Raw genomic sequence first — 19,270 nt, 5'->3', positions numbered from 1 at the left:
CTTTGTGCCTTCCAATGCACAATGCAAACTACAGGTAGTGCTGCAGGGCCCACACCCTTTTACTTGCCTTACAGAGCAGCTCTGGAGCTGTTACAGTGCCCAGCTGCTGCAAGAAATCAGCTTGAATGCTCCAGGGGATGGGGCATGGCCAACATGAGCCCCACACCAAAGGAGGGTGGAGGTGTTTAATGCGAACTAGGGGTCATCCAAGCACCGCAAAAGGCCGCCATGCCCTGCACGCCCCTTTTCTCTTTTCATATGCAGATGAGGGTTGAAGCCAACTTTGACCCACTGCTTGGATGACATCACCGTATGCAAATCCGTCTTCTGCAGAACTTCCCCCAGGAATGCTTGCACTAGTTGTTGCATTTGGTTTGTTGTTTGGGGGTGCTTCAGTATTAGGCAGCCTTCTGCCCTCCCATGTTCATCTGAAAATATGTGTTCTCCCTGCAGTTGTTGTCCCCAGATGAGAGTTCCCTTGTGCTGCCTCAGTTAAATCTCCTTTACTTGACAGAGATGTGCATGAGCAGCGGCCCTCCCCAGCCCTATTCCAAATCATACTTATTTTGCATAGGAGATACCATGGTCATGAAGATTTTTCTCCCAGGGTGAGGTTCATTCATTGCATTTTGGGTATGCTGACCCCTGTGATTTCCCCAAATGTGGGAAACTCAACTGCATTATTTGTGGTAGTGGGGGACTGTGTTTGTGCTTTCCTCTGGTCAGCTCTGGTAAAAGTCAGATTTCTTTGTCTCAGATTTTCCTCTAGCCTTGTTCTTCTTTCGAGAGTTCCCTTGTGCTGCCTTAATTGGATCTCCTTCACTTTACAGGGGGGTACCCTAGCAGCGACCCTCCCCAGCTCTAGCCCAACTCCTACTTACCTGCCAGGTGAGATACTATGATCATGAAGGTGCTTCTCCCAGGGCAAGGCTAACCCATTGCACTCTGGGTGTGCTGCTCCTGCGATTTCCCCAAATGTGGGAAACTTGACTGTATAATTTGTGTTTCCCCTGGTCGGCTCTCGTATAATTCAGATCTCTTTGTCTCAGGTCTCTCTCCAGCCTAGTTTGCTGTCTGTTTCCACTTCTCTTTTCTTGAGCCGCTTACTTCTATGCCCTTGCGCACTATCCTGACTTCTCCTCCTGTCTGCTTACTTTGTGCCTTCCAACGCACAATGCGAACTACAGGTAGTGCTGCAGGGCCCACACCCTTTTACTTGCCTTACAGAGCAGCTCTGGAGCTGTTACAGTGCCCAGCTGCTGCAAGAAATCAGCTTGAATGCTTCAGGGGCTGGGGCATAGCCAACATGAGCCCCACACCAAAGGAGGGTGGAGGTGTTTAATGCAAACTAGGGGTCAGCCAAGCGCCGCAAAAGGCCACCATGCCCTGCACGCCCCTTTTCTCTTTTCATATGCAGACGAGGGTTGAAGCCAACTTTGACCCACTGCTTGGATGACATCACCATATGCAAATCCATCTGCGGCAGGCCTTCCCCCAGGAATGCTTGCACTAGTTGTTGCATTTGGTTTGTTGTTTGGGGGTGCTTCAGTATTAGGCAGTCCTCTGCCCTCCCATGTTCATCTGAAAATATATGTTCTCCCTGCAGTTGTTGTCCCAAGATGAGAGTTCCCTTGTGCTGCCTCAGTTGAATCTCCTTTACTTGACAGAGATGTGCATGAGCAGCGGCCCTCCCCAGCCCTATTCCAAATCATACTTATTTTGCATAGGAGATACCATGGTCATGAAGATTTTTCTCCCAGGGTGAGGTTCATTCATTGCATTTTGGGTATGCTGACCCCTGTGATTTCCCCAAATGTGGGAAACTTGACTGCATTATTTGTGGTAGTGGGAGACTGTGTTTGTGCTTTCCTCTGGTCAGCTCTGGTAAAAGTCAGATTTCTTTGTCTCAGATCTTCCTCTAGCCTTGTTCTTCTTTCGAGAGTTCCCTGGTGCTGCCTCAGTTGGATCTCCTTCACTTCACAGGGGGGAACCCGAGCAGCGACCCTCCCCAGCTCTAGCCCAACTCCTACTTACCTGCCAGGTGAGATACTATGATCATGAAGGTGCTTCTCCCAGGGCAAGGCTCAACCATTGCACTCTGGGTGTGCTGCTCCTGCGATTTCCCCAAATGTGGGAAACGTGACTGCATAATTTGTGTTTCCCCTCGTCGGCTCTCGTATAATTCAGATCTCTTTGTCTCAGGTCTCTCTCCAGCCTAGTTTGCTGTCTGTTTCCACTTCTCTTTTCTTGAGCCGCTCCCTTCTATGCCCTTGCGCACTATCCTGACTTCTCCCGTCTGCTTACTTCGTGCCTTCCAACGCACAATGCGAACTACAGGTAGTGCTGCAGGGCCCACACCCTTTTACTTGCCTTACAGAGTAGCTCTGGAGCAGTTACAGTGCCCAGCTGCTGCAAGAAATCAGCTTGAATGCTTCAGGGGCTGGGGCATAGCCAACATGAGCCCCACACCGAAGGAGGGTGGAGGTGTGTAATGCGAACTAGGGGTCATCCAAGCGCTGCAAAAGGCCGCCATGCCCTGCACGCCCCTTTTCTCTTTTCATATGCAGACGAGGGTTGAAGCCAACTTTGACCCACTGCTTGGATGACATCACCATATGCAAATCCATCTGCTGCAGGCCTTCCCCCAGGAATGCTTGCACTAGTTGTTGCATTTGGTTTGTTGTTTGGGGGTGCTTCAGAGTAGCTCTGGAGCAGTTACAGTGCCCAGCTGCTGCAAGAAATCAGCTTGAATGCTTCAGGGGCTGGGGCATAGCCAACATGAGCCCCACACCGAAGGAGGGTGGAGGTGTGTAATGCGAACTAGGGGTCATCCAAGCGCTGCAAAAGGCCGCCATGCCCTGCACGCCCCTTTTCTCTTTTCATATGCAGACGAGGGTTGAAGCCAACTTTGACCCACTGCTTGGATGACATCACCATATGCAAATCCATCTGCTGCAGGCCTTCCCCCAGGAATGCTTGCACTAGTTGTTGCATTTGGTTTGTTGTTTGGGGGTGCTTCAGTATTAGGCAGCCTTCTGCCCTCACATGTTCATCTGAAAATATGTGTTCTCCCTGCAGTTGTTGTCCCCAGATGAGAGTTCCCTTGTGCTGCCTCAGTTGAATCTCCTTTACTTGACAGAGATGTGCCTGAGCAGCGGCCCTCCCCAGCCCTATCCCAAATCATACTTATTTTGCATAGGCGATACCATGGTCATGAAGATTGTTCTCCCAAGGTGAGGTTCATTCATTGCATTCTGGGTATGCTGACCCCTGTGATTTCCCCAAATGTGGGAAACTCGACTGCATTATTTGTGGTAGTGGGGGACTGTGTTTGTGCTTTCCTCTGGTCAGCTCTGGAAAAAGTCAGATTTCTTTGTCTCAGATCTTCCTCTAGCCTTGTTCTTCTTTCGAGAGTTCCCTTGTGCTGCCTCAGTTGGATCTCTTTCACTTGACAGGGGGGTGCCCGAACAGCGACCCTCCCCAGCTCTAGCCCAACTCCTACTTACCTGCCAGGTGAGATACTATGATCATGAAGGTGCTTCTCCCAGGGCAAGGCTCACCCATTGCACTCTGGGTGTGCTGCCCCTGCGATTTCCCCAAATGTGGGAAACTTGACTGCATAATTTGTGTTTCCCCTGGTCGGCTCTCGTATAATTCAGATCTCTTTGTCTCAGGTCTCTCTCCAGCCTAGTTTGCTGTCTGTTTCCACTTCTCTTTTCTTGAGCCGCTCCCTTCTATGCCCTTGCGCACTATCCTGACTTCTCCTCCTGTCTGCTTACTTTGTGCCTTCCAACGCACAATGCGATCTACAGGTAGTGCTGCAGGGCCCAGACCCTTTTACTTGCCTTACAGAGCAGCTCTGGAGCTGTTACAGTGCCCAGCTGCTGCAAGAAATCAGCTTGAATGCTTCAGGGGCTGGGGCATAGCCAACATGAGCCCCACACCAAAGGAGGGTGGAGGTGTTTAATGCAAACTAGGGGTCAGCCAAGCGCCGCAAAAGGCCACCATGCCCTGCACGCCCCTTTTCTCTTTTCATATGCAGACGAGGGTTGAAGCCAACTTTGACCCACTGCTTGGATGACATCACCATATGCAAATCCATCTGCGGCAGGCCTTCCCCCAGGAATGCTTGCACTAGTTGTTGCATTTGGTTTGTTGTTTGGGGGTGCTTCAGTATTAGGCAGCCTTCTGCCCTCCCATGTTCATCTGAAAATATATGTTCTCCCTGCAGTTGTTGTCCCAAGATGAGAGTTCCCTTGTGCTGCCTCAGTTGAATCTCCTTTACTTGACAGAGATGTGCATGAGCAGCGGCCCTCCCCAGCCCTATTCCAAATCATACTTATTTTGCATAGGAGATACCATGGTCATGAAGATTTTTCTCCCAGGGTGAGGTTCATTCATTGCATTTTGGGTATGCTGACCCCTGTGATTTCCCCAAATGTGGGAAACTTGACTGCATTATTTGTGGTAGTGGGAGACTGTGTTTGTGCTTTCCTCTGGTCAGCTCTGGTAAAAGTCAGATTTCTTTGTCTCAGATTTTCCTTTAGCCTTGTTCTTCTTTCGAGAGTTCCCTTGTGCTGCCTCAGTTGGATCTCCTTCACTTTACAGGGGGGTACCCGAGCAGCGACCCTCCCCAGCTCTAGCCCAACTCCTACTTACCTGCCAGGTGAGATACTATGATCATGAAGGTGCTTCTCCCAGGGCAAGGCTCACCCATTGTACTCTGGGTGTGCTGCTCCTGCGATTTCCCCAAATGTGGGAAACTTGACTGCATAATTTGTGTTTCCCCTGGTCGGCTCTCGTATAATTCAGATCTCTTTGTCTCAGGTCTCTCTCCAGCCTAGTTTGCTGTCTGTTTCCACTTCTCTTTTCTTCAGCCGCTCCCTTCTATACCCTTGTGCACTACAAGCTTTGTGTACAGCTTTTCCTTGCCGATATCTCTCTTTTGCAAAGAGATAGGCATTTGAAAATTCAGGGCTATAACGTGTAGATGAAGCACTAACAGGAGGCTTTAAAATTTTCATTCTAGTGTCCTTCGTTTGGGAGAAAAATGCAAAGGTTCAATACAGCTTTTCCTTGCCGATATCTCTCTTTTGCAAAGAGATAGGCATTGGAAAATTCAGGGCTATAACGTGTAGATGAAGCACTAATAGGAGGCTTTAAAATTTTCATTCTAGTGTCCTTCGTTTGGGAGAAACATGCAAAGGTACAATACAGCTTTTCCTTGCCGATATCTCTCTTTTGCAAAGAGATAGGCATTGGAAAATTCAGGGCTATAACGTGTAGATGAAGCACTAACAGGAGGCTTTAAAATTTTCATTCTAGTGTCTTTCGTTTGGGAGAAAAATGCAAAGGTACAATACAGCTTTTCCTTGCCGATATCTCTCTTTTGCAAAGAGCTAGGCATTGGAAAATTCAGGGCTATAACGTGTAGATGAAGCACTAATAGGAGGCTTTAAAATTTTCATTCTAGTGTCTTTCGTTTGGGAGAAAAATGCAAAAGTACAATGCTGCTTTTCCTTGCCGATATCTCTCTTTTGCAAAGAGATAGGCATTGGAAAATTCAGGGCTATAACGTGTAGATGAAGCACTAACAGGAGGCTTTAAATTTTTCATTCTAGTGTCCTTCGTTTGGGAGAAAAATGCAAAGGTACAATACAGCTTTTCCTTGCCGATATCTCTCTTTTGCAAAGAGATAGGCATTGGAAAATTCAGGGCTATAACGTGTAGATGAAGCACTAACAGGAGGCTTTAAAATTTTCATTCTAGTGTCTTTCGTTTGGGAGAAAAATGCAAAAGTACAATGCAGCTTTTCCTTGCCGATATCTCTCTTTTGCAAAGAGATAGGCATTGGAAAATGCAGGGCTATAACGTGTAGATGAAGCACTAACAGGAGGCTTTAACATTTTCATTCTAGTGTACTTCATTTGGGAGAAAAATGCAAAGGTACAATACAGCTTTTCCTTGCCGATATCTCTCTTTTGCAAAGAGATAGGCATTGGAAAATTCAGGGCTATAACGTGTAGATGAAGCACTAATAGGAGGTTATAAAATTTTCATTCTAGTGTCCTTCGTTTGGGAGAAAAATGCAAAGGTACAATACAGCTTTTCCTTGCCGATATCTCTCTTTTGCAAAGAGATAGGCATTGGAAAATTCAGGGCTATAACGTGTAGATGAAGCACTAACAGGAGGCTTTAAAATTTTCATTCTAGTGTCTTTCGTTTGGGAGAAAAATGCAAAGGTACAATACAGCTTTTCCTTGCCGATATCTCTCTTTTGCAAAGAGCTAGGCATTGGAAAATTCAGGGCTATAACGTGTAGATGAAGCACTAACAGGAGGCTTTAAAATTTTCATTCTAGTGTCTTTCGTTTGGGAGAAAAATGCAAAGGTACAATACAGCTTTTCCTTGCCGATATCTCTCTTTTGCAAAGAGATAGGCATTGGAAAATTCAGGGCTATAACGTGTATATGAAGCACTAACAGGAGGCTTTAAAATTTTCATTCTAGTGTCTTTCGTTTGGGAGAAAAATGCAAAGGTACAATACAGCTTTTCCTTGCCGATATCTCTCTTTTGCAAAGAGATAGGCATTGGAAAATTCAGGGCTATAACGTGTAGATGAAGCACTAACAGTAGACTTTAAAATTTTCATTCTAGTGTCTTTCGTTTGGGAGAAAAATGCAAAGGTACAATACAGCTTTTCCTTGCCAATATCTCTCTTTTGCAAAGAGCTAGGCATTGGAAAATTCAGGGCTATAACGTGTAGATGAAGCACTAACAGGAGGCTTTAAAATTTTCATTCTAGTGTCTTTCGTTCGGGAGAAAAATGCAAAGGTACAATACAGTTTTTCCTTGCCGATATCTCTCTTTTGCAAAGAGATAGGCATTGGAAAATTCAGGGCTATAACGTGTAGATGAAGCACTAACAGGAGGCTTTAAAATTTTCATTCTAGTGTCCTTCGTTTGGGAGAAAAATGCAAAGGTACAATACAGCATTTCCTTGCCAATATCTCTCTTTTGCAAAGAGCTAGGCATTGGAAAATTCAGGGCTATAACGTGTAGATGAAGCACTAACAGGAGGCTTTAAAATTTTCATTCTAGTGTCTTTCGTTTGGGAGAAAAATGCAAAGGTACAATACAGCATTTCCTTGCCGATATCTCTCTTTTGCAAAGAGATAGGCATTGGAAAATTCAGGGCTATTACGTGTAGATGAAGCACTAAAAGGAGGCTTTAAAATTTTCATTCTAGTGTCTTTCGTTTGGGAGAAAAATGTAAAAGTACAATGCAGCTTTTCCTTGCCGATATCTCTCTTTTGCAAAGAGATAGGCATTGGAAAATTCAGGGCTATAACGTGTAGATGAAGCACTAACAGGAGGCTTTAAAATTTTCATTCTAGTGTCTTTCGTTTGGGAGAAAAATGTAAAAGTACAATGCAGCTTTTCCTTGCCGATATCTCTCTTTTGCAAAGAGATAGGCATTGGAAAATTCAGGGCTATAACGTGTATATGAAGCACTAACAGGAGGCTTTAAAATTTTCATTCTAGTGTCTTTCGTTTGGGAGAAAAATGCAAAGGTACAATACAGCTTTTCCTTGCCGATATCTCTCTTTTGCTAAGAGATAGGCATTGGAAAATTCAGGGCTATAACGTGTAGATGAAGCACTAAAAGGAGGCTTTAAAATTTTCATTCTAGTGTCCTTCGTTTGGGAGAAAAATGCAAAGGTACAATACAGCTTTTCCTTGCCGATATCTCTCTTTTGCAAAGAGATAGGCATTGGAAAATTCAGGGCTATAACGTGTAGATGAAGCACTAATAGGAGGCTTTAAAATTTTCATTCTAGTGTCCTTCGTTTGGGAGAAAAATGCAAAGGTACAATACAGCTTTTCCTTGCCGATATCTCTCTTTTGCAAAGAGATAGGCATTGGAAAATTCAGGGCTATAACGTGTAGATGAAGCACTAACAGGAGGCTTTAAAATTTTCATTCTAGTGTCTTTCGTTTGGGAGAAAAATGCAAAGGTACAATACAGCTTTTCCTTGCCGATATCTCTCTTTTGCAAAGAGCTAGGCATTGGAAAATTCAGGGCTATAACGTGTAGATGAAGCACTAACAGGAGGCTTTAAAATTTTCATTCTAGTGTCTCTCGTTTGGGAGAAAAATGCAAAGGTACAATACAGCATTTCCTTGCCGATATCTCTCTTTTGCAAAGAGATAGGCATTGGAAAATTCAGGGCTATTACGTGTTAGATGAAGCACTGAAAGGAGGATTTAAAATTTTCATTCTAGTGTCTTTCGTTTGGGAGAAAAATGTAAAAGTACAATGCAGCTTTTCCTTGCCGATATCTCTCTTTTGCAAAGAGATAGGCATTGGAAAATTCAGGGCTATAACGTGTAGATGAAGCACTAATAGGAGGCTTTAAAATTTTCATTCTAGTGTCCTTCGTTTGGGAGAAAAATGCAAAGGTACAATACAGTTTTTCCTTGCCGATATCTCTCTTTTGCAAAGAGATAGGCATTGGAAAATTCAGGGCTATAACGTGTAGATGAAGCACTAACAGGAGGCTTTAAAATTTTCATTCTAGTGTCTTTCGTTTGGGAGAAAAATGCAAAGGTACAATACAGCTTTTCCTTGCCGATATCTCTCTTTTGCAAAGAGATAGGCATTTGAAAATTCAGGGCTATAACGTGTAGATGAAGCACTAACAGGAGGCTTTAAAATTTTCATTCTAGTGTCCTTCGTTTGGGAGAAAAATGCAAAGGTACAATACAGCTTTTCCTTGCCGATATCTCTCTTTTGCAAAGAGATAGGCATTGGAAAATTCAGGGCTATAACGTGTAGATGAAGCACTAATAGGAGGCTTTAAAATTTTCATTCTAGTGTCCTTCGTTTGGGAGAAACATGCAAAGGTACAATACAGCTTTTCCTTGCCGATATCTCTCTTTTGCAAAGAGATAGGCATTGGAAAATTCAGGGCTATAACGTGTAGATGAAGCACTAACAGGAGGCTTTAAAATTTTCATTCTAGTGTCTTTCGTTTGGGAGAAAAATGCAAAGGTACAATACAGCTTTTCCTTGCCGATATCTCTCTTTTGCAAAGAGCTAGGCATTGGAAAATTCAGGGCTATAACGTGTAGATGAAGCACTAATAGGAGGCTTTAAAATTTTCATTCTAGTGTCCTTCGTTTGGGAGAAAAATGCAAAGGTACAATACAGCTTTTCCTTGCCGATATCTCTCTTTTGCAAAGAGATAGGCATTGGAAAATTCAGGGCTATAACGTGTAGATGAAGCACTAACAGGAGGCTTTAAAATTTTCATTCTAGTGTCTTTCGTTTGGGAGAAAAATGCAAAGGTACAATACAGCTTTTCCTTGCCGATATCTCTCTTTTGCAAAGAGCTAGGCATTGGAAAATTCAGGGCTATAACGTGTAGATGAAGCACTAACAGGAGGCTTTAAATTTTTCATTCTAGTGTCCTTCGTTTGGGAGAAAAATGCAAAGGTACAATACAGCTTTTCCTTGCCGATATCTCTCTTTTGCAAAGAGATAGGCATTGGAAAATTCAGGGCTATAACGTGTAGATGAAGCACTAACAGGAGGCTTTAAAATTTTCATTCTAGTGTCTTTCGTTTGGGAGAAAAATGCAAAGGTACAATACAGCTTTTCCTTGCCGATATCTCTCTTTTGCAAAGAGATAGGCATTGGAAAATTCAGGGCTATAACGTGTAGATGAAGCACTAACAGGAGGCTTTAAATTTTTCATTCTAGTGTCCTTCGTTTGGGAGAAAAATGCAAAGGTACAATACAGCTTTTCCTTGCCGATATCTCTCTTTTGCAAAGAGATAGGCATTGGAAAATTCAGGGCTATAACGTGTAGATGAAGCACTAACAGGAGGCTTTAAAATTTTCATTCTAGTGTCTTTCGTTTGGGAGAAAAATGCAAAAGTACAATGCAGCTTTTCCTTGCCGATATCTCTCTTTTGCAAAGAGATAGGCATTGGAAAATGCAGGGCTATAACGTGTAGATGAAGCACTAACAGGAGGCTTTAACATTTTCATTCTAGTGTACTTCGTTTGGGAGAAAAATGCAAAGGTACAATACAGCTTTTCCTTGCCGATATCTCTCTTTTGCAAAGAGATAGGCATTGGAAAATTCAGGGCTATAACGTGTAGATGAAGCACTAATAGGAGGTTATAAAATTTTCATTCTAGTGTCCTTCGTTTGGGAGAAAAATGCAAAGGTACAATACAGCTTTTCCTTGCCGATATCTCTCTTTTGCAAAGAGATAGGCATTGGAAAATTCAGGGCTATTACGTGTAGATGAAGCACTAACAGGAGGCTTTAAAATTTTCATTCTAGTGTCTTTCGTTTGGGAGAAAAATGCAAAGGTACAATACAGCTTTTCCTTGCCGATATCTCTCTTTTGCAAAGAGCTAGGCATTGGAAAATTCAGGGCTATAACGTGTAGATGAAGCACTAACAGGAGGCTTTAAAATTTTCATTCTAGTGTCTTTCGTTTGGGAGAAAAATGCAAAGGTACAATACAGCTTTTCCTTGCCGATATCTCTCTTTTGCAAAGAGATAGGCATTGGAAAATTCAGGGCTATAACGTGTATATGAAGCACTAACAGGAGGCTTTAAAATTTTCATTCTAGTGTCTTTCGTTTGGGAGAAAAATGCAAAGGTACAATACAGCTTTTCCTTGCCGATATCTCTCTTTTGCAAAGAGATAGGCATTGGAAAATTCAGGGCTATAACGTGTAGATGAAGCACTAACAGTAGACTTTAAAATTTTCATTCTAGTGTCTTTCGTTTGGGAGAAAAATGCAAAGGTACAATACAGCTTTTCCTTGCCAATATCTCTCTTTTGCAAAGAGCTAGGCATTGGAAAATTCAGGGCTATAACGTGTAGATGAAGCACTAACAGGAGGCTTTAAAATTTTCATTCTAGTGTCCTTCGTTTGGGAGAAAAATGCAAAGGTACAATACAGCTTTTCCTTGCCAATATCTCTCTTTTGCAAAGAGCTAGGCATTGGAAAATTCAGGGCTATAACGTGTAGATGAAGCACTAACAGGAGGCTTTAAAATTTTCATTCTAGTGTCTTTCGTTTGGGAGAAAAATGCAAAGGTACAATACAGCATTTCCTTGCCGATATCTCTCTTTTGCAAAGAGATAGGCATTGGAAAATTCAGGGCTATTACGTGTAGATGAAGCACTAAAAGGAGGCTTTAAAATTTTCATTCTAGTGTCTTTCGTTTGGGAGAAAAATGTAAAAGTACAATGCAGCTTTTCCTTGCCGATATCTCTCTTTTGCAAAGAGATAGGCATTGGAAAATTCAGGGCTATAACGTGTAGATGAAGCACTAACAGGAGGCTTTAAAATTTTCATTCTAGTGTCTTTCGTTTGGGAGAAAAATGTAAAAGTACAATGCAGCTTTTCCTTGCCGATATCTCTCTTTTGCAAAGAGATAGGCATTGGAAAATTCAGGGCTATAACGTGTATATGAAGCACTAACAGGAGGCTTTAAAATTTTCATTCTAGTGTCTTTCGTTTGGGAGAAAAATGCAAAGGTACAATACAGCTTTTCCTTGCCGATATCTCTCTTTTGCTAAGAGATAGGCATTGGAAAATTCAGGGCTATAACGTGTAGATGAAGCACTAAAAGGAGGCTTTAAAATTTTCATTCTAGTGTCCTTCGTTTGGGAGAAAAATGCAAAGGTACAATACAGCTTTTCCTTGCCGATATCTCTCTTTTGCAAAGAGATAGGCATTGGAAAATTCAGGGCTATAACGTGTAGATGAAGCACTAATAGGAGGCTTTAAAATTTTCATTCTAGTGTCCTTCGTTTGGGAGAAAAATGCAAAGGTACAATACAGCTTTTCCTTGCCGATATCTCTCTTTTGCAAAGAGATAGGCATTGGAAAATTCAGGGCTATAACGTGTAGATGAAGCACTAACAGGAGGCTTTAAAATTTTCATTCTAGTGTCTTTCGTTTGGGAGAAAAATGCAAAGGTACAATACAGCTTTTCCTTGCCGATATCTCTCTTTTGCAAAGAGCTAGGCATTGGAAAATTCAGGGCTATAACGTGTAGATGAAGCACTAACAGGAGGCTTTAAAATTTTCATTCTAGTGTCTCTCGTTTGGGAGAAAAATGCAAAGGTACAATACAGCATTTCCTTGCCGATATCTCTCTTTTGCAAAGAGATAGGCATTGGAAAATTCAGGGCTATTACGTGTAGATGAAGCACTAAAAGGAGGCTTTAAAATTTTCATTCTAGTGTCTTTCGTTTGGGAGAAAAATGCAAAGGTACAATACAGCTTTTCCTTGCCGATATCTCTCTTTTGCAAAGAGATAGGCATTGGAAAATTCAGGGCTATAACGTGTAGATGAAGCACTAACAGGAGGCTTTAAATTTTTCATTCTAGTGTCCTTCGTTTGGGAGAAAAATGCAAAGGTACAATACAGCTTTTCCTTGCCGATATCTCTCTTTTGCAAAGAGATAGGCATTGGAAAATTCAGGGCTATAACGTGTAGATGAAGCACTAATAGGAGGTTATAAAATTTTCATTCTAGTGTCCTTCGTTTGGGAGAAAAATGCAAAGGTACAATACAGCTTTTCCTTGCCGATATCTCTCTTTTGCAAAGAGATAGGCATTGGAAAATTCAGGGCTATAACGTGTAGATGAAGCACTAACAGGAGGCTTTAAAATTTTCATTCTAGTGTCCTTCGTTTGGGAGAAAAATGCAAAGGTACAATACAGCTTTTCCTTGCCAATATCTCTCTTTTGCAAAGAGCTAGGCATTGGAAAATTCAGGGCTATAACGTGTAGATGAAGCACTAACAGGAGGCTTTAACATTTTCATTCTAGTGTACTTCGTTTGGGAGAAAAATGCAAAGGTACAATACAGCTTTTCCTTGCCGATATCTCTCTTTTGCAAAGAGATAGGCATTGGAAAATTCAGGGCTATAACGTGTAGATGAAGCACTAATAGGAGGTTATAAAATTTTCATTCTAGTGTCCTTCGTTTGGGAGAAAAATGCAAAGGTACAATACAGCTTTTCCTTGCCGATATCTCTCTTTTGCAAAGAGATAGGCATTGGAAAATTCAGGGCTATAACGTGTAGATGAAGCACTAACAGGAGGCTTTAAAATTTTCATTCTAGTGTCCTTCGTTTGGGAGAAAAATGCAAAGGTACAATACAGCTTTTCCTTGCCAATATCTCTCTTTTGCAAAGAGCTAGGCATTGGAAAATTCAGGGCTATAACGTGTAGATGAAGCACTAACAGGAGGCTTTAAAATTTTCATTCTAGTGTCTTTCGTTTGGGAGAAAAATGCAAAGGTACAATACAGCATTTCCTTGCCGATATCTCTCTTTTGCAAAGAGATAGGCATTGGAAAATTCAGGGCTATTACGTGTAGATGAAGCACTAAAAGGAGGCTTTAAAATTTTCATTCTAGTGTCTTTCGTTTGGGAGAAAAATGTAAAAGTACAATGCAGCTTTTCCTTGCCGATATCTCTCTTTTGCAAAGAGATAGGCATTGGAAAATTCAGGGCTATAACGTGTAGATGAAGCACTAACAGGAGGCTTTAAAATTTTCATTCTAGTGTCTTTCGTTTGGGAGAAAAATGTAAAAGTACAATGCAGCTTTTCCTTGCCGATATCTCTCTTTTGCAAAGAGATAGGCATTGGAAAATTCAGGGCTATAACGTGTATATGAAGCACTAACAGGAGGCTTTAAAATTTTCATTCTAGTGTCTTTCGTTTGGGAGAAAAATGCAAAGGTACAATACAGCTTTTCCTTGCCGATATCTCTCTTTTGCTAAGAGATAGGCATTGGAAAATTCAGGGCTATAACGTGTAGATGAAGCACTAAAAGGAGGCTTTAAAATTTTCATTCTAGTGTCCTTCGTTTGGGAGAAAAATGCAAAGGTACAATACAGCTTTTCCTTGCCGATATCTCTCTTTTGCAAAGAGATAGGCATTGGAAAATTCAGGGCTATAACGTGTAGATGAAGCACTAATAGGAGGCTTTAAAATTTTCATTCTAGTGTCCTTCGTTTGGGAGAAAAATGCAAAGGTACAATACAGCTTTTCCTTGCCGATATCTCTCTTTTGCAAAGAGATAGGCATTGGAAAATTCAGGGCTATAACGTGTAGATGAAGCACTAACAGGAGGCTTTAAAATTTTCATTCTAGTGTCTTTCGTTTGGGAGAAAAATGCAAAGGTACAATACAGCTTTTCCTTGCCGATATCTCTCTTTTGCAAAGAGCTAGGCATTGGAAAATTCAGGGCTATAACGTGTAGATGAAGCACTAACAGGAGGCTTTAAAATTTTCATTCTAGTGTCTCTCGTTTGGGAGAAAAATGCAAAGGTACAATACAGCATTTCCTTGCCGATATCTCTCTTTTGCAAAGAGATAGGCATTGGAAAATTCAGGGCTATTACGTGTAGATGAAGCACTAAAAGGAGGCTTTAAAATTTTCATTCTAGTGTCTTTCGTTTGGGAGAAAAATGTAAAAGTACAATGCAGCTTTTCCTTGCCGATATCTCTCTTTTGCAAAGAGATAGGCATTGGAAAATTCAGGGCTATAACGTGTAGATGAAGCACTAATAGGAGGCTTTAAAATTTTCATTCTAGTGTCCTTCGTTTGGGAGAAAAATGCAAAGGTACAATACAGTTTTTCCTTGCCGATATCTCTCTTTTGCAAAGAGATAGGCATTGGAAAATTCAGGGCTATAACGTGTAGATGAAGCACTAACAGGAGGCTTTAAAATTTTCATTCTAGTGTCTTTCGTTTGGGAGAAAAATGCAAAGGTACAATACAGCTTTTCCTTGCCGATATCTCTCTTTTGCAAAGAGATAGGCATTTGAAAATTCAGGGCTATAACGTGTAGATGAAGCACTAACAGGAGGCTTTAAAATTTTCATTCTAGTGTCCTTCGTTTGGGAGAAAAATGCAAAGGTACAATACAGCTTTTCCTTGCCGATATCTCTCTTTTGCAAAGAGATAGGCATTGGAAAATTCAGGGCTATAACGTGTAGATGAAGCACTAATAGGAGGCTTTAAAATTTTCATTCTAGTGTCCTTCGTTTGGGAGAAACATGCAAAGGTACAATACAGCTTTTCCTTGCCGATATCTCTCTTTTGCAAAGAGATAGGCATTGGAAAATTCAGGGCTATAACGTGTAGATGAAGCACTAACAGGAGGCTTTAAAATTTTCATTCTAGTGTCTTTCGTTTGGGAGAAAAATGCAAAGGTACAATACAGCTTTTCCTTGCCGATATCTCTCTTTTGCAAAGAGCTAGGCATTGGAAAATTCAGGGCTATAACGTGTAGATGAAGCACTAACAGGAGGCTTTAAAATTTTCATTCTAGTGTCTTTCGTTTGGGAGAAAAATGCAAAGGTACAATACAGTTTTTCCTTGCCGATATCTCTCTTTTGCAAAGAGATAGGCATTGGAAAATTCAGGGCTATAACGTGTAGATGAAGCACTAACAGGAGGCTTTAAAATTTTCATTCTAGTGTCCTTCGTTTGGGAGAAAAATGCAAAGGTACAATACAGCTTTTCCTTGCCAATATCTCTCTTTTGCAAAGAGCTAGGCATTGGAAAATTCAGGGCTATAACGTGTAGATGAAGCACTAACAGGAGGCTTTAAAATTTTCATTCTAGTGTCTTTCGTTTGGGAGAAAAATGCAAAGGTACAATACAGCATTTCCTTGCCGATATCTCTCTTTTGCAAAGAGATAGGCATTGGAAAATTCAGGGCTATTACGTGTAGATGAAGCACTAAAAGGAGGCTTTAAAATTTTCATTCTAGTGTCTTTCGTTTGGGAGAAAAATGTAAAAGTACAATGCAGCTTTTCCTTGCCGATATCTCTCTTTTGCAAAGAGATAGGCATTGGAAAATTCAGGGCTATAACGTGTAGATGAAGCACTAACAGGAGGCTTTAAAATTTTCATTCTAGTGTCTTTCGTTTGGGAGAAAAATGTAAAAGTACAATGCAGCTTTTCCTTGCCGATATCTCTCTTTTGCAAAGAGATAGGCATTGGAAAATTCAGGGCTATAACGTGTATATGAAGCACTAACAGGAGGCTTTAAAATTTTCATTCTAGTGTCTTTCGTTTGGGAGAAAAATGCAAAGGTACAATACAGCTTTTCCTTGCCGATATCTCTCTTTTGCTAAGAGATAGGCATTGGAAAATTCAGGGCTATAACGTGTAGATGAAGCACTAAAAGGAGGCTTTAAAATTTTCATTCTAGTGTCCTTCGTTTGGGAGAAAAATGCAAAGGTACAATACAGCTTTTCCTTGCCGATATCTCTCTTTTGCAAAGAGATAGGCATTGGAAAATTCAGGGCTATAACGTGTAGATGAAGCACTAACAGGAGGCTTTAAAATTTTCATTCTAGTGTCTTTCGTTTGGGAGAAAAATGCAAAGGTACAATACAGCATTTCCTTGCCGATATCTCTCTTTTGCAAAGAGATAGGCATTGGAAAATTCAGGGGTATTACGTGTAGATGAAGCACTAAAAGGAGGCTTTAAAATTTTCATTCTAGTGTCTTTCGTTTGGGAGAAAAATGTAAAAGTACAATGCAGCTTTTCCTTGCTGATATCTCTCTTTTGCAAAGAGATAGGCATTGGAAAATTCAGGGCTATAACGTGTAGATGAAGCACTAACAGGAGGCTTTAAAATTTTCATTCTAGTGTCTTTCGTTTGGGAGAAAAATGTAAAAGTACAATGCAGCTTTTCCTTGCCGATATCTCTCTTTTGCAAAGAGATAGGCATTGGAAAATTCAGGGCTATAACGTGTATATGAAGCACTAACAGGAGGCTTTAAAATTTTCATTCTAGTGTCTTTCGTTTGGGAGAAAAATGCAAAGGTACAATACAGCTTTTCCTTGCCGATATCTCTCTTTTGCAAAGAGCTAGGCATTGGAAAATTCAGGGCTATAACGTGTAGATGAAGCACTAATAGGAGGCTTTAAAATTTTCATTCTAGTGTCTTTCGTTTGGGAGAAAAATGCAAAAGTACAATGCTGCTTTTCCTTGCCGATATCTCTCTTTTGCAAAGAGATAGGCATTGGCAAATTCAGGGCTATAACGTGTAGATGAAGCACTAACAGGAGGCTTTAAAATTTTCATTCTAGTGTCCTTCGTTTGGGAGAAAAATGCAAAGGTACATTACAGCTTTTCCTTGCCAATATCTCTCTTTTGCAAAGAGCTAGGCATTGGAAAATTCAGGGCTATAACGTGTAGATGAAGCACTAACAGGAGGCTTTAAAATTTTCATTCTAGTGTCTTTCGTTTGGGAGAAAAATGCAAAGGTACAATACAGCTTTTCCTTGCCGATATCTCTCTTTTGCAAAGAGATAGGCATTGGAAAATTCAGGGCTATAACGTGTAGATGAAGCACTAACAGGAGGCTTTAAAATTTTCATTCTAGTGTCCTTCGTTTGGGAGAAAAATGCAAAGGTACAATACAGCTTTTCCTTGCCGATATCTCTCTTTTGCAAAGAGATAGGCATTGGACAATTCAGGGCTATAACGTGTAGATGAAGCACTAACAGGAGGCTTTAAAATTTTCATTCTAGTGTCTTTCGTTTGGGAGAAAAATGCAAAGGTACAATACAGCTTTTCCTTGCCGATATCTCTCTTTTGCAAAGAGCTAGGCATTGGAAAATTCAGGGCTATAACGTGTAGATGAAGCACTAACAGGAGGCTTTAAAATTTTCATTCTAGTGTCTTTCGTTTGGGAGAAAAATGCAAAGGTACAATACAGCTTTTCCTTGCCAATATCTCTCTTTTGCAAAGAGCTAGGCATTGGAAAATTCAGGGCTATAACGTGTAGATGAAGCACTAACAGGAGGCTTTAAAATTTTCATTCTAGTGTCTTTCGTTTGGGAGAAAAATGCAAAGGTACAATACAGCTTTTCCTTGCCAATATCTCTCTTTTGCAAAGAGCTAGGCATTGGAAAATTCAGGGCTATAACGTGTAGATGAAGCACTAACAGGAGGCTTTAAAATTTTCATTCTAGTGTCTTTCGTTTGGGAGAAAAATGCAAAGGTACAATACAGTTTTTCCTTGCCGATATCTCTCTTTTGCAAAGAGATAGGCATTGGAAAATTCAGGGCTATAACGTGTAGATGAAGCACTAACAGGAGGCTTTAAAATTTTCATTCTAGTGTCCTTCGTTTGGGAGAAAAATGCAAAGGTACAATACAGCTTTTCCTTGCCAATATCTCTCTTTTGCAAAGAGCTAGGCATTGGACAATTCAGGGCTATAACGTGTAGATGAAGCACTAACAGGAGGCTTTAAAATTTTCATTCTAGTGTCTTTCGTTTGGGAGAAAAATGCAAAGGTACAATACAGCTTTTCCTTGCCGATATCTCTCTTTTGCAAAGAGCTAGGCATTGGAAAATTCAGGGCTATAACGTGTAGATGAAGCACTAACAGGAGGCTTTAAAATTTTCATTCTAGTGTCTTTCGTTTGGGAGAAAAATGCAAAGGTACAATACAGCTTTTCCTTGCCAATATCTCTCTTTTGCAAAGAGCTAGGCATTGGAAAATTCAGGGCTATAACGTGTAGATGAAGCACTAACAGGAGGCTTTAAAATTTTCATTCTAGTGTCTTTCGTTTGGGAGAAAAATGCAAAGGTACAATACAGCTTTTCCTTGCCAATATCTCTCTTTTGCAAAGAGCTAGGCATTGGAAAATTCAGGGCTATAACGTGTAGATGAAGCACTAACAGGAGGCTTTAAAATTTTCATTCTAGTGTCTTTCGTTTGGGAGAAAAATGCAAAGGTACAATACAGTTTTTCCTTGCCGATATCTCTCTTTTGCAAAGAGATAGGCATTGGAGAATTCAGGGCTATAACGTGTAGATGAAGCACTAACAGGAGGCTTTAAAATTTTCATTCTAGTGTCCTTCGTTTAGGAGAAAAATGCAAAGGTACAATACAGCTTTTCCTTGCCAATATCTCTCTTTTGCAAAGAGCTAGGCATTGGAAAATTCAGGGCTATACCGTGTAGATGAAGCACTAACAGGAGGCTTTTACATTTTCATTCTAGTGTCCTTCGTTTGGGAGAAAAATGCAAAGGTACAATACAGCTTTTCATTGCCGATATCTCTCTTTTGCTAAGAGATAGGCATTGGAAAATTCAGGGCTATAACGTGTAGATGAAGCACTAAAAGGAGGCTTTAAAATTTTCATTCTAGTGTCCTTCGTTTGGGAGAAAAATGCAAAGGTA

At 41.0% G+C, this 19,270-nt stretch overlaps 7 non-coding genes and 1 pseudogene across 7 annotated transcripts; all 8 read left to right on the top strand.

The window, feature by feature from the left end:
- The first annotated feature begins 557 nt into the window (after positions 1 to 557).
- LOC135008971 (U1 spliceosomal RNA) lies at positions 558 to 721 on the top strand. Its single transcript, XR_010208571.1, has one exon. It is a non-coding gene; the product is annotated as a U1 spliceosomal RNA (small nuclear RNA).
- Positions 722 to 873: 152 nt separating this feature from the next.
- On the top strand, positions 874 to 1,036 carry LOC135008805 (U1 spliceosomal RNA). The gene has a single exon (XR_010208451.1). It is a non-coding gene; the product is annotated as a U1 spliceosomal RNA (small nuclear RNA).
- A 674-nt stretch (positions 1,037 to 1,710) lies between these two features.
- LOC135008659 (U1 spliceosomal RNA) lies at positions 1,711 to 1,874 on the top strand. The gene has a single exon (XR_010208311.1). It is a non-coding gene; the product is annotated as a U1 spliceosomal RNA (small nuclear RNA).
- A 152-nt stretch (positions 1,875 to 2,026) lies between these two features.
- LOC135008866 (U1 spliceosomal RNA) lies at positions 2,027 to 2,162 on the top strand (annotated as a pseudogene).
- A 1,020-nt stretch (positions 2,163 to 3,182) lies between these two features.
- LOC135008639 (U1 spliceosomal RNA) lies at positions 3,183 to 3,346 on the top strand. The gene has a single exon (XR_010208291.1). It is a non-coding gene; the product is annotated as a U1 spliceosomal RNA (small nuclear RNA).
- Positions 3,347 to 3,498: 152 nt separating this feature from the next.
- Positions 3,499 to 3,661, top strand: LOC135008709 (U1 spliceosomal RNA). Its single transcript, XR_010208360.1, has one exon. It is a non-coding gene; the product is annotated as a U1 spliceosomal RNA (small nuclear RNA).
- Positions 3,662 to 4,335: 674 nt separating this feature from the next.
- Positions 4,336 to 4,499, top strand: LOC135008658 (U1 spliceosomal RNA). Its single transcript, XR_010208310.1, has one exon. It is a non-coding gene; the product is annotated as a U1 spliceosomal RNA (small nuclear RNA).
- Positions 4,500 to 4,651: 152 nt separating this feature from the next.
- Positions 4,652 to 4,814, top strand: LOC135008763 (U1 spliceosomal RNA). The gene has a single exon (XR_010208409.1). It is a non-coding gene; the product is annotated as a U1 spliceosomal RNA (small nuclear RNA).
- The last annotated feature ends 14,456 nt before the right edge of the window (positions 4,815 to 19,270 follow it).

This window comes from Pseudophryne corroboree, unplaced genomic scaffold, assembly GCF_028390025.1.
Source record: "Pseudophryne corroboree isolate aPseCor3 unplaced genomic scaffold, aPseCor3.hap2 scaffold_223, whole genome shotgun sequence".
NCBI classification, from domain to species: Eukaryota; Metazoa; Chordata; class Amphibia; order Anura; family Myobatrachidae; genus Pseudophryne; species Pseudophryne corroboree.
This window is presented reverse-complemented; position numbering and strand designations above follow the sequence as displayed.